The sequence below is a fragment of the Esox lucius genome, chromosome 19 (genome assembly GCF_011004845.1).
Source record: "Esox lucius isolate fEsoLuc1 chromosome 19, fEsoLuc1.pri, whole genome shotgun sequence".
Taxonomy (NCBI): Eukaryota; Metazoa; Chordata; class Actinopteri; order Esociformes; family Esocidae; genus Esox; species Esox lucius.
The window spans coordinates 5,134,466-5,150,291 of NC_047587.1; positions in this window are offsets into that span (position 1 = coordinate 5,134,466).

The following is a 15,826-nucleotide window of genomic DNA, read 5'->3' on the forward strand; positions in this document are numbered from 1 at the left end:
TGTTCGGACCATGTAAGCAGAACCGGGCCAAGAAGAGCGAATGTCTCTTACTGAGTGAATGAGTGAGTGACTGCCCTTTGTTAAATAGCGTAGTGGTTAGAGAAGCAGACTTGTGGACTATAGGTCCAGAGTTCGTATCACCTCACAGGCGAAGCGAAGTACACATTATGAATTATTCCGTATAGACAAAAACTTTGCTGGATAAAACTGTTAGTATCTAGATTATAGTGAGCCGGAAATAAAACAGTTTACGGTTATATTTCGACTGTTTCTGGTGGATTTTCGAAGTATTCATTTGTGCGTGCGTTTTGGGTCAGGATAGACAAACACTGGCTTAACATAGAATAGTTACGTTATAGCAAGCCTTAACTGAAACTGTATACGAATATATTGTGACTGTTTCTGGCATGGAAAAGTTCATCTTCAGTCTCGCTAGCAAGTGCTCAATTCTTATGATTATTCCTAGGAAGTTAGTAGATAATAGTAAGCCTATTACTGGCTAATAAGCTGTTAAAACGGCCAGTGGCAAAAGCAATACAGTTCACAGACGCTATGGTGGAGGTAAACTTATTAGGAAACATTAGTCAGTTTAACACAATCCTCAATGGAGTCCAGCGACTGCTGAAACGTGTAATGCCGTGGCGTAGAGGTTAAAGACGGTGCCTCTCATGTGGAAGACCTAAGTTTGAATCTATTGAGAGAAACTACATCTCTTAATTATTTCTGGTAGATTCCACGATTGTCTCGTCTTTTCACTTGATGAAAAAGTTAGTTATCGTCGCCTTTATTGATAATTATTGTATAAATGTCATTCACGAATGAAAGAGAAAAGTATGTTGTTTTGCCATGAAAGATTTTTTTTTTTTTTGCCATGAAATGAAATAGCTTTGGCAGACTCGCTAGCAATTTCTCAATTCTTATGAATATTCCAGTAAGTTAGTAGTTACCGGTAATGCTTATTACTGGCTAATATGCTGTTAAAACAGCCAGTGGCAAACACCATACATAGACGCTATTTGTGGTGGAGGTAAACTTAGTAAGAAACGTTTGTCAGTTTAACTGTATCTGTGTCATTCACAAATGGCCAATTAAAAATTTAAACGGCCAGTGGCAAAAGAAGATTTGTTAAGGATAGAGACAAGAGGCTATACTGACACCCAGCAAATGTAAAGATCCGTGGTGTAGTGGTTAACTACACAGCCTTTCACCTGGGCCACCTGGGTTCAAATCTCAAAATGGTAAAATGTTCTATTGCGGGCCGGCTGATCTAGGCTTCCCTGGTTTCTTGTTTTCCTAGTGGTCACTTTTCTTTGACTACCACCCTGCAACATGCCGCCACACCTCCCCCTGCTGGCTTCCAGGTCGCTCTTTGGATGGAGTTTGCTGGATTTTACTGGAAGTGGTGAAGAGTAGGAAACATTCTTCCCTTTGGTCTAAAGATCAAATCCAAAAGTCCTCTTTGCAGAGGAAACTAACCTTGAAAATGAGGGTTCTCTGTTGTTGCTTGGTTAGGTCAACTGGCAAAACGATATGTCAACAAACACAGTATACTATTCAATAATGTTTTTACACGTATGACTACATTTCTATGACCGCAAAACATGACTCATAAAGGCTTAGATCTTAGGTTTTAAGTAAGCTTTAAAATACACTTTAAGATGTATGGAAAAATAACATTATTATAGTGCCGGATGCTATAATAAAAAATAAAAAAAATCTGTGCTGTTTATGTGACTTCTCCATTAAGGCCATCTCTAGTAGTTACAAGTGAAGACATTTAGCAGGCCCATTATAGACTCCCACCATCCCTCCAAAGATCTCTTCTCATTACCTGATCGACCCGGAGGGACCAAGGATACATTTGTTACCCAAAAAGCTCAGCCCGGCTCCCCACAGCAGCGTAGATCAGATAGATTTCCCATTTGAGATCTGAGCAAACTGAAGTCAGCTTGGATTGCACCAGACAACTTGGAGTTCTTCGGGGCAAACCAGCTGTGACTGGCTTGATGTGTAGCTGTCACCACGTCTTCACATGATATAATATGAAATGATATTGAACAACGGCAGTTTGGCACTAAATTGTTAGCAGGGCTTCTGCTCTGACAGCAGTCAGTTTATGGCTTTAATCCCAAGGTCTTTTAACCTTGCTTGACATAAATTGAGTTTGGCTTTTGGAGAGAGAGGGAAAAAGGGATGACAGAGGAAACACTTGGTGTCCTTCTTCTCTTTTGCCGCAACTAATAACGTCGTTTTCCCTGAAAGTTTAATGTGTGCAAGCACTCAGCTTGGAAATCTAGAGGACACATTGAACGTGTGTCTGTGTATGTGTTGTGTGTGTCCCCGTGTGTGTGTGTGTGTGGTTCTGTGTACACATTTGTGTCTACGGGGTGCATGTCCATACAATGTTTTGTCCACTAGACCGTATTACATGCATGATAGGGAGATCAAGTCAGATCAATTGTCTCAATCTGAATGTACCATAGCAGCGCTAGTGTCACCACTACTGCCCCTGGGGGTCTCCAGCCCAGCCAGCCCCATCACACTGTGATCCATGATTGATCTGCTATGTAAAGCGTCAATGGAAGCCCCTGAACACAGATCAGACAAAACATTCACCATGACTAATGTCTCAGCTGACAGCGAAAGATAAGAGTCATCCCTCAACTCGCCCAAACCCATTTCTCAGCACTAACGGATCATAATGGAGTGCTCCTGGGTCGTTATTGTGTGAATAATTGAAATGGTGATTTTAGTTATTGGGAGCCGTGGTGAGGTCAGAGTCAAAACATCTACCTGAGATTAGATATCACTTTCATCTGGAAGATGTCTGACTAGGTAGAATTGTGTATAGAGTTACAGAGGGACACCAAATAACTCTGTCCAAAAAAGGTTAAATATGGTATGTCACTTAAATAGCTAGATGTTCTAGTGACATCTGGAGGGAAACCATAACAACAACACACGCTTCAAATGGCAGAGTAGGGTGTTGGAAGAGGACCAGGTATAAATTCAGAAAGAGGAGGTCTGTCGGCGTGCATTTCTGTGACGCTTTTCCATCTGTTTGGATGGAATGTTGCATGCCTCTCCCATTTTGGTACGGGTACACATGGAGACAGGGAGTTTCAAAATGTTGACAGGAATGTCTCGTAAGCGGACAATCAAAGCAAAATGGAGTTACACTGAATCATAGTGAAGGACACTGTAGAGGTCAGCGTTAGTGTCCGGATTATCATGAGTAACAATCGAATCACTGGAATTAATAGATGGTCGTCCTTTATGTACACCACAGGAATTACCGGTAGAAAGCAATGTTAGTATCAGGTAAAAGATCGGTATTACTAATGTAACATGACAATTTTGCTGTATGTTGTTTTTCTCACACAATGAGATGAATTTCTTCCTGTTTCGGCCTGTCTACATTGGGAGTAACTCCGCCTGTGTTTCCAGCCTGTTTGACTCTCGAGTCTAAGGAGGCCAGTAGACATCTGACTTCATATTATCAGCATGTTAAGAAGTGAATCAGGAATTCTGTTCACTCACTGATTCACGACATGGGCCACATCTACATCACAAGCGGTAGAGGCAAGGGGCAAACTTGGAGTTGGCATGAGAGTTAAGATTGGCTGACAGCTGATGATGAATAAATATATTAGATCTTAGATGATGTTCTATGACGTTAGCATTGTCTAAATGCTACCAGAAGTTGGCACATCATGGGACATGGGAACTATGGTGATTTCCCATGCAAATGTTTTTTTGCACATATAAGTAATACCATATACATTTGCTAATAAGTGTGACTTTATAGATGTTATAATGTAGGATTTCTACTAGGTTGAGTCGAAAGGAATCCTTGCAATTTCGTATGCTATACTTGGTTCTTGGTAATGGCGCTTTACTACTAGTGGAGGGGGATGGTGATGTGTAGCGCTAATCAAATTGATTTGCATTAATAGACAATCATGTCATATTGGCTTGGATGTGACCATAATGAGATTTGAATTCAACATTGAGATTTAACCAAAATACAGTATATAGTTGTGTTAGTACAATTTCTGTGTGATTAGATATTTTAACAAGAAACAAATCTCTTTAAGCCCATGAGGATCAAATGCTAATTGGTGAACAGGATGAGAAATGAAGAGGGGAGAGAAATACATAAACTTTTGCCAGGTGTGAATTGATGTAGATTGTTTGAATCCATCATGCTAGTGTCTAACACTATGAAATAGAAAAAATATATATATATATTTAAGTGTATTCTGCTGATGTTTCTTATTATGCCAAATTATAGTGCATGTGATAGTGTAAATATACTTTTTTTTATCACAGCTTTTAATGTATCGTAACATACCGTAACTGCTTGTAAGGGAGAGATCGGAATTTAACATGATGAGACACGGAGGGAAATCAGGGAGGGACATGCTTTTTTAATTTCAGTCTTGGGAAGGGTAGGGTTTATTATTTTGTATTAAGGGCAAGAGAGAGTCATTTCATTTTATAATTGATAACATTTCAGTAGTATCTGTCAAACTTTTGGAATGTATGTATTGACTGGCCGAACATATTTCTATATATTACCTTTCTATTCACTATTCGATCAGTCCCTCTTTGTACTTAGCTTATCCAGATCTTGGATATAGCGAAATATAATGGAAAAAAGGAAACACCAACCTTTACTGGCTGAAATAGTATGACTCATAATTACCATAAAACCTAGTGGCAAAATGCTTAAACTGGCTAACTTTCCGGTTCTTTTGGCATTTTCCCCATACATTTTTCTCAGAGAGGATTTTTAGATCCAGTTCAAATAAGGTCTGTGTTTCACGTAGGATTACACCACCTCGCCATTTTGATAACTGAGTAAATATATATAAGACAAGGTGGCATATTAATATATTTGTCAAACATGATGGAAAGCTAATTAGCTGCTAATGTGGCTATCTCAATGACTGCACTCATGTTCAACGTCATCACCAAGTGCAGCCTGCGGTAGCTTTAAAATCGTCCATGTTTCCCACAGAGAGGAATCTAAACAGCAATATTATAGTTTGATTGTTGCTTTTTTCTCAAAGTCAGCCTTTGTAGTTACTCATTTTAATAACTGATTGGCTGAGCATAAGTTTATCTTTTATAGTTTTTCTACCTCAGCGAGGGAGAGGCGTCGCTGGAGCCATGTGTTAAGGTACAGTATTATAACGTGTTAGCTGCAAACAGCATTTCGTATAATTTGTCATAAAACGTTGGTCAAGTTTATTATTTACAAGATATTCATGAAGTACAGTATGGAGTAAGGTTTTCCACCAGGCCATGTATATAAATATGAACATGCTACCTAGCGTGCTATCATGTTTTGGGTTTTGGAAAACTTGGTTATGTTCACTAACTTAGTTATGCAAACTCGCCGCATCGAGGAATCGGATTACAACCAGAAAGATAACTATCACACAGATTAAATTATGCCTAACACTACAGCTGGCACTAGACATTACAGGGAACTTATTTTAGTTCAGCGCTACTTGCACAATAGATGTTGTTTTGTTGACGTTTCTTACCAGGCTATTACAATTTTCATATGCAATTTTCTGGATACAGTCTTTTGGTAATACAATGGATTTTTCTATCACATGGTATTGGAGTTGTGTGCTGGGAATAAAGTAATCTATGTGGTGAAGTCAAAGGTTCATCTAAGGGAGTTCTTTTGACACATGTACATCTGATGTTGTGCAGCTCAAAAAAAGCCAGTGCACCTGCATGGCCAGATTTATGAGCTTGGCAATTTAACACAACATCCCAATATGATCTGGTCATACAATACAAGATAGATGTGGAAACCGAAAATTATATTCAGAATGTAAATGACAGCATTAGAAATTATAATGGTGTCCAAGTTAGTATCCTGGATAATATTTTTTAATATATCAATTCTGTTTTCTTGTATCTTGTTAGCTACACTCACCAACGCAGGGTAAACTTCTTACCTTCACTAGCTGCACTTCTGCTAATGTCCACACTTGTAGTGGTCTTCTTCCCTTTTAATGCTCAGACATATGGTCTGAAATTGAGAGTAACGTCGACAAACTAAGCCAACTATTAGTAATATTTCTGTAAGTAAAACCAAACAATGTATTTGTTACAGCGCTGCTAGCTTGCTAATGGCAATGACTATCAAAGGAGAGGACAGAACATATGTAACACTTCATTTGAACACAACAGCACAAGGAATTCGGAATGCTCACGCTGGTCAACGTTAGCTAAGGTTAGAAATGTCTCAGCCCCAAGGTTTTACGATGCCATAGAAATGTGCAGGGGGGAGTAGGGTCAGTTCTCTTTCTCCACTGTAAATCCTAAGGAATGCACACTCTAAATTGTCTTTTCTCCTGGTCCGTTCTTGGCCCACACCTCCCGAGTACCAGGCTCTAAAAACTTGTTGCTGCCACTGTCCAAAGTCCTCCTGGCTGTGTTGCTGATCAAGATGGTACCTGACAACTCCAGCTGCCAGTCTAGCCACTGTGCTTCAACATTGTTGTTGCTTGCTCATTGGGGTTTCAGGCTGGGTGTTTGAGACAACTGCTGATGTAAAAAGGGCTTTATAAATACATTTGATTGATTGATTAAAATGACATATAGAAGTTTATTTCAGGGAATTGTAGTCTTACAATTCCCTGAAGTAAACTTGCTATGGAATATTGCTAATTAGCATGTACACGTTTGTAGGGGTAATTTAAGCAAAGACACCGATTAGCCATATCATTATGACCGCCTGCCTAATATTGTGTAGGTCCCAGTTTTGCCGCAAAAACAGCCCTGACCCGTTGAGGCATGGCCTCCTCTGAAGGTGTGCTGTGGTATCTGGCGCCAAGATGTTAGCAGCAGATCCTTTATGTCCTGTAAGTTGCGAGTTGTGGCCTCCATGGATCGGAACTGTTTGTCCAGCCCATCCCACAGATACTCGATTGGATTGAGATCTGGGGAATTTGGAGGCCAAGTCAACACCTTGAACTCGTTGTGTTCCTCAAACCATTCCTGAACCATTTTTGCTTTGTGGCAAGGTGCATTATTCTGCTGAAAGTGGCCAATGCCATCAGGGGATACCATTGCCATGAAAGGGTGCACATGGTCTGCAACAATGCTCAGGTAGGTGGTATGTTAAAGTAACACCCACATGAATGGCAGGACCCAAGGTTTCCTGGCAGAGCATTGCCCAAAGCATCACACTGCTTCCGCCGGCTTGCCTTCTACCCATAGTGTGTCCTGTTGCCATGTGTTCTCCAGGTAAGTGACACACGCACAGGGCCATCAACGTGATGTAAAAGAAAACGTGATTCATCAAACCAGGCCACATTCCATTGCTCCTTGGTCCAGTTCTGATGCTCATGTGCCCATTGTAGGCGCTTTCGGCAGTGGACAGGGTTCAGCATGGGCACCCTGACTGACCATATGCAACAAACTGCGATGCACTTTGTGTTCTGACACCTTTCTATCAGTACCAGAATTTTTTTCAGTAATTTGAGCTACAGTAGCTCGTCTGTTCGATCGGATCACATGGGCCAGCCTTTGCTGCCCACATGCGTCAGTGGGCCTTGGCAACCATGACCCTGTCGTTGGTTCACTGCTTCCTTGGACCACTTTTGATAGGTACTGACCACTGCAGACCGGGAACATCCCACAAGGGCTGCAGTTTTGGAGATGTTCTGACCCAGTCATCTAACCATCACAATTTGGCCCTTGTCAGAGTCGCTCAAATCCTTCCGCATGTCAGTTTTTCCTGCTTCTTACACAACAACTTTGAGGACTGTTCATTTGCTGCCTAATACATCTCAACCACTGACAGGTGCCATGATAAAAAGATTATAAGTTTTATTCACTTTTCCTATCAGTGGTCATAATGTTATGGCGGATCGGTGTATGTTGACATTCATCACCTTGTTCTGATGAGATGAGACGAGAACAGTTATCAAAACAGTGAGGTTGTGTAAGTATTTTTTGGTCTAAGGTGTCACAGAATTACGGAAGGACTGCAATTGTGAACTAAGTTCTCTAAGAGTTTCTTTGCAGTTTTTGATCACTGTAGATTGTCTGGAAATAGGATTCAATGGACTTTCAGAGTCAAAGGGAGATGATCCGTTGGGGAAAAAAGTGAGTGGAACAAATCGTGTGTTGTAGCATTTGCTGCTACCTTAATGTAGAGAACAGTCCATGTGGATGGTTACACACTCAGTATGAATGTAAAGAACAGTCCATGTGGATGGTTAGATTCTCAGTATGAATGTAAAGGACAGTCCATGTGGATGGTTAGACTCTCAGTATGAATGTAAAGAACAGTCCATGTGGATGGTTAGATTCTCAGTATGAATGTAAAGAACAGTCCATGTGGATGGTTACACACTCAGTATGAATGTAAAGAACAGTCCATGTGGATGGTTACACACTCAGTATGAATGTAAAGAACAGTCCATGTGGATGGTTACACACTCAGTATGAATGTAAAGAACAGTCCATGTGGATGGTTACACACTCAGTATGAATGTAAAGAACAGTCCATGTGGATGGTTACACACTCAGTATGAATGTAAAGAACAGTCCATGTGGATGGTTAGAAACTTGTTTTGCTCTTTTTTCAACGTCATGTGGAAAGGGGATGGTTTCAGTATTGCATGATGAACGCCGTCTATGGCATTACTGTTTTAATATACTGACGATTATCAGGGACATGGCTTGTTGTTCTCCGCAACGGCACAGTGTCAATGAGAAACATATTGCTTCCCACAGTGGAAAAGGATGACAAAGAACAGGACAAGGGATCAGAAGAAGTCACAACTACATGCAGAACTTCTACATCGGGTCATTTACTTTGTTGTCTGCACAGCCTTGCTCTGTGCAGACAAATCACTCTCAGAACAGGTTCAGAGAGCTAGTCCTAAATCCTACCTGTGCTAATAGGGGTTGGGTGATATGGAGGAAAGGGCCAGCTGAAAACATTGTGACCCGAGAATTAGGGAGTTCAGTCTCAGCCCGAACTCCATCACGACCAAGGTGACGCTGTTTCATTTTCAATGTAATCTGCTCACTGTCAGCATGTGCCAATTCATGGGCGCTGCCATTAAACTACTTCTTATTTCACAAGCCCGTTCCCATCGAAATGTTGTACATGTGCACTAGCACCGGAGCCCTGCCGAGCCCTCTTGAGCGAGGACGTGTATTCCAGTGCGAGCTGTGGTGGCCGCGCTGCCTTGTAAGGAGGAAGGGGAATTTAGTGGAAGATACACATTGCCTCGACTACACAACCACTGGAATAAAGAAACACTTTGGTGTATGCAGGTTATTAGGACAAAGCGTTATTAGCAATACACTAAATAACATTTTAAAAGAAATTGAAACCAGGTGAAACTAGAGAAACCAGGGCTGCTCGATAATGTTTCCGGAGAGTTACGGTCCTGTAGGTTCTCCCAACTGCCGTTGTATCTCGTATCTGGTCCTCAAGTTAATTAATCAAGTGTGCTAAGTTAGAACCTAAACTTGGTAGCACACTGTGTACAACATTGAGCAGTCCTGTTCTTCGTGCAGTTTGAAAAAGTACACTCACCTAAAGGATTATTAGGAACACCTGTTCAATTTCTCATTAATGCAATTATCTAATCAACCAATCACATGGCAGTTGCTCCAATGCATTTAGGGGTGTGGTCCTGGTCAAGACAATCTCCTGAACTCAAAACTGAATGTAGAATGGGAAAGAAAGATTATTTATGCAATTTTGAGCGTGGCAGGGTTGTTGGTACCAGACGGGCCGGTCTGAGTATTTCACAATCTGCTCAATTACTGGGATTTTCACGCACAACCATTTCTAGGGTTTACACAGAATGGTGTGAAAAGGGAAAAACATCCAATATGCGGCAGTCCTGTGGGCGAAAATGCCTTGTTGATGCTAGAGGTCAGAGGAGAATGGGCCAACTGATTCAAGCTGATAGAAGAGCAACTTTGACTGAATAACCACTCGTTACAACCGAGGTGTGCAGCAAAGCATTTGTGAAGCCACAACACGCACAACCTTGAGGCGGATGGGCTACAATAGCAGAAGACCCCACCGGGTACCACTCATCTCCACTACAAATAGGAAATAGAGGCTACAATTTGCACGAGCTTACCAAAATTGGACAATTGAAGACTGGAAGAATGTTGCCTGGTCTGATGAGTCTGGATTTCTGTTGAGACATTCAGATGGTAGAGTCAGAATTTGGCGTAAACAGAATGAGAACATGGATCCATCATGGCTGGTGGTGGTGGTGTAATGGTGTGGGGGATGTTTTTTTGGCACACTTTAGGCCCCTTAGTGCCAATTGGGCATCGTTTAAATGCCACGGCCTACCTGAGCATTGTTTCTGACCATGTCCATCCCTTTATGACCACCATGTACCCATCCTCTGATGGCTACTTCCAGCAGAATAATGCACCATGTCACAAAACTCGAATAGTTTCTTGAACATGACAATGAGTTCACTGTACTGAAATGGCCCACCCAGTCACCAGATCTCAACCCAATAGAGCATCTTTGGGATGTGGTGGAACGGGAGCTTCGTGCCCTGGATGTGCATCCCACAAATCTCCATCAACTGCAAGATGCTATCCTATCAATATGGGCCAACATTTCTAAAGAATGCTTTCAGCACCTTGTTGAATCAATGCCATGTAGACTTTAGGCAGTTCTGAAGGCGAAAGGTGGTCAAACACAGTATTAGTATGGTGTTCCTAATAATCATATAGGTGAGTGTATAACTTATACACATTTGATGTGTCTAAGTAATCAGTTTATCCATCAATGCAGTAGCCTTCATTACAGAACATTGCAAAATAACGTATGTATACATTTGATTAAGGGTTAACATAATATCAAATAAATCCACAGGGATTATAAGCCACTCGCATCAGTTGACTCCTTAAGGCCGACTATGTGACTAGTCGATGGACACTACATACCCAGGCAGTGAAGAGGAATCGTTAGCTTAACTCAAACTGTCCAATCTCTTGAGGGGATTAGCGGTTGCAATTTAATGTTCCTTTATCATTTCAGGATCGGGCTATATTTCTGTGAATGGGAGGAACATTCACTACAGAGGTTGAAAACAATGGGATGTTCTAAGCTGCCTCCTTTCTGATTTTGTTAAAAAACACAAAAGCAGTTCTTCACTGGAGATTTGGACGCATGGGCCAAATCTCCAGTGCAAGGGGAATGACTGATCCACAAATACAGAAATTGTTTGGTAGCAGTCATTGAAGCTAAAATTGTGACAACCAGTATTTTAATATTACATGGCAATTGCTTTGCAAACGGAAAAAGAGGATTTATGAAATCTTTGTTTATAAAATGTATTATGAAGTGTCTTTCTTCACTCAGGTTCCATTAAATTAATATGCTTTTTTCAGTTTTTGTTGTTTTTAATTACATTCAAGGTATGCTAAACATTTCTTTCATAGAAAGGGAGCAATTGCTTTCTCATGGCCAATGTACATAATAAATCTTAAGACCATAACGTGACATGGTTAATGTCCTTCCTGTCCTCCTCTCTTCCTCTCTTCTACTGTGTCTTCTGGATCCATGCTCCACTCTGGAGGACTGATGATGATGTCTGTCTGCTCAGCTCCGATTCCCCTCAGCCCGACATCCCGAAAAAGAATGTTTCTGTCGGCCTGTCTCGTCACATCACAGTCGTCCTGACTCCATTCCCTCTCTCTTTCACTCGACACTTTGATTCTTTTCAAATCTACCTGTCCATCTTAAACGTCTTCTCTTTTATGTTCCCCACCTGTCTCAGACAGAAAGGAGAAGAGAAAAGACCTGACGGCTCACAATGTACTGTACAAACTGACAGCAATGGCTGACACGAGACAGACATCAAATGTGATGCCTGTTTTATATAGTATGTTCTTATCAGTGGTTTTGATAATCAATGACACAAGTTTCTCTTGATTCTTCAACAAAAAGTTCTGTAAGCTAGTTTTCCCGTAAAGCTATTAATACACACCCTAGTACTTTAATCAATCTACTCCCAAATGATCTGAGCGGTGGTGCCTCTAAATTAAATCCTTCACCTTGACTCACCATATAAATGTAATTCTGTCAATATAAGAGATATTAATAGATAGGGGAAGAACCATTCATAATCTACCTGAATATTTAAAGGGCTCTTTGGGCAATGAGGGAGAGAAAAGACTTGATCACTTGTCTTATTTCCACCTCTACAATCAGAAACGTGCTAATTAGAATTGAGATCGTCCATATTCAACCACATGTTAACCGTAATGATATGACTTGTGTTTAGCAGGTTATGATAGCACCCCCCCCTGTCGGCTTTCTTTCCACCTCTGGACGAGACAACACGTGAGCCGGAAACATACTGTCATGTACTCTTCAGGCTACTGGCACCTCACAAGAGTATGATACTAAAATCAAAAATTCCATTCACAAATGCATAAAATAAATCTGTCTGGGCGTTGATTGGGACAGTGTTAGCTGCTGTTGGGTAGCGAGGAACTATTTTCTGCCCTGATAAATGTTAGGGAGACCTTTTCACTGTCACACTCGGTACAGTGTGTAAATGTTAATGTTCCTAATGCGGACATTACCAACCACATGAAGAACGGTAACGGGAACAAAGGGGACAGGGGGACATTGTTTGATGAATGCTGTAGCTACTGAAAAAAAAAAAGACCCAAAACAGTTGATGAATGACTAATGGATATAAGATAGGATAGGAGAACAGAGGAAAGGAGAGGATGGGTTTGGAAACGTTAACACACTTTTAATTCTCATCAGTTGTCCACCGCTACCCAAGCTTTTCTATTTTCAGTGTAAAACTAATGAATCCGGTTCTGGAAATGTTCTTCTGCAGGCTTACAATGAGCAATGATGAGATATATTATTTTAGCATGAAGATCAATGATAACGCCTAAAAGGTAGGTGTGACTATGGAAGCTAAAGAATGAGAGGAGATATGTAACCCAAGGCAAGACAGTAATCTCACACGCCCTCTACCAGTTAGAAAAAGTGTCCCATGTCATACCCCACCGATTTATGATCATTGGATTATTAATAGTAAAAAAATGCATATTCCAAAAAGGAGTAAAGGTAGCTTTAATTATACATGATTTATGAAACCTGTTTGACAACAGTGACTGCTACAGGACATTAGTGACTTGCTGGTTTCGCATTAATCATTACACACAAAACAAAACTGGACAGCTGATATAAAACTAGGCTTTGTAAGGATACTGAACATGCGTTTCCGGTGACATGAAGTCTAATGTATAGCTGTACAGAAAAAACGTGAAGGAATTATGCAATTCCCGATTCTGTTGTTATTCCTTCTGCTTCAAAACAAGGTGTGATCATGTCATCACCAAAGCAACAAAACAAAAACCAAACATGCACTCCATGTTACAGTGTAGAACAGTAGTGATAGCTTTGAACCCCAGTTCGGGGGGGACACAAAGCCGTACCGGATGAGCAGGCCGGTTCTCTGGTGTTTAGAGGGGCATTGACGACGATGTCACTTAACCCCCTGGGGAGATACCTCCGTTTGATTGGTGGTGCAGCAAGACTGATGAAGTGCTGTTGCCACCCTGTTTCTTTACTAGATCAATTCTACATGTAGGAGTGGGCTTTATGAATGATGGAGACCTCCTCAAGTCATCCATACTGCTGCCCAAAGACACAGCCCGGGCCCCCAAAGCAATCACTCTTCTCTACAGGACCATGCATTACACAGGAGCCTAAACACACCCACACAATGATATACACATGTGCGGACTCACACGCATCTGCGTACCCCCGTCCATGTGTCCCATCCGCACGTCCGGCACGCCATTCAGAGGAGGAATAAGACCATTTTCATATATTTGCCTGATTCGTTATCTCCGACCGAAATTGCGGACAATAACTAGATAGTTGTCCTAGAAGTGTCCTTCTTAATGCTTTAGTTTAATTCGACCTCTTTAGTGTACGCCAGTTATATCTCATTGGGACTCGCAGGAGAGAAGCGGAGTCAGGGCTGTACCACACTGGAATTTTGGGATGGGACCACGACAGGGTGCATGCCAACAGGCGAGATGTGATGGTGTTAAGGAGTAACTGGCAACGCTCCTCTGAAGGCTGAGTGGCATCTTGAAACAGGAAGGCACACATAGATGTCATGAGTCCTGCCTCCTGGTGAGAGGTTGAAAGAGAGAACTAGAGCACAATGAATACTTGAGTGTTCTGGAGGCTACGAAATTGAAAGGCATCCCCCCCCCCCCCCCCCAAAAAAAATTCTGCAGATTTCAATAGAAGAAGAAGTGCATGCTTTTTAATCACAACTTTTAGATTGATTGGCTAAACGTATGAAAATCAGTGCGGCTCTGACAGACTACCGCTTATATGGTATTCCTTATGTGGAGAAAAAAGGAGGGAAGAGATTGGCTACCTGACGCGAAAAAGGGAGGACATGATCATTGCAAAAAGAACAAAGAAATTATCCTCTTCAATACAAAATAAATGTACCTAATGTACTTTTTTTTTTTTTAAATGCACAACAAAAGATTGAAACGGAATAGTGATGTGCATGTCTAATCAAATTAAAAAGATAATAATGATTTTTTTTTACCAAGCTTTTTATTTTTTCAACTCAAGATTGTATTAATTCATAACACATCTAGGTCTATATCTTTTATGTTCATGAATCAATGACATTATACTTTACAGTGTCTGCTATACAATATATACATCTCATTTATTGTTTTCCCATTTTATTAAATGTTAGTTATCTACACGGTTACGTATAGGCTATTATATGTACCGGCGTTCTACAGTCTCCCCCAGAAAGACATATGGCACAGATAACTCCCTTTTACAGTGGAGGTAAAGCACACGGGGTACGTGGCAGTATTTATGGGTTAATCGATACAGCGTCGAGATGACACCATGTTCCTGTTATTTTCTGTCACCATGATGGCTCACTAATTTTGGAGAGGATGCTTTCCCCTCCTCCGACGGGCCATAAGCCTGTTTAATTTGGCCGTAAAAATGCCAATCAGCCGGTTACTGTGGGTTACTGGTTGTTCCTCTGGGAGGTCATGATGAGGGTAAATCCATGGGAGGAAATATTCCCATCATGTTGCTAGATACTCTGCTAACCCCTGGCATCCCATTTGGGTTGTAATTCCATGTTGTTAACGTGACACTAAAGCAGAGAACGAAGCTATAGTGAAGGTGGCACGCCAAGATCCGGAGGCTTTAACGTGTGTGTGCATGTGTGCGTGCGCGTGGGTATGAATTTTGCTGACAGGGGTCAGTGCTGGTCCAAAGCACAAGGGGTATCCAAGGACCTTCCCGGCGAAGGGATGTCTCAAGCTAAAGAAAATGGAGAAGTTAACATGGCCAGTTAATCATTAGCCTACCATAGTTCCACCATAAAAATGCAGAATTCCCGTAACGTCCATTCTTCACTGAGTTTTGATTATTAATGATGGGACGTAACTGCTGATTTATAAGAAGCACCATACTTTCAGGTTTATGCTACCAAGAATCGTAAAAGACATATAAACATGCATATCTACACTATCCATACTATAATTATTACTTCATGATACTATAGTATATGCTAAGCTGCCTAATAGTGTAGTATACTGTACAAAGTTTGAAAATTATTTTGAGAATAAAAATATATTTAAAAAAATGTATGTTGTCTAATGTAGTTTTCAAATGCAATATGATTCATATTATTACAAAAAAAAGATTAGCAAGAAATATTTCCACCTACTGTATATTTTGCACATCTACCTAAGATTATTATAG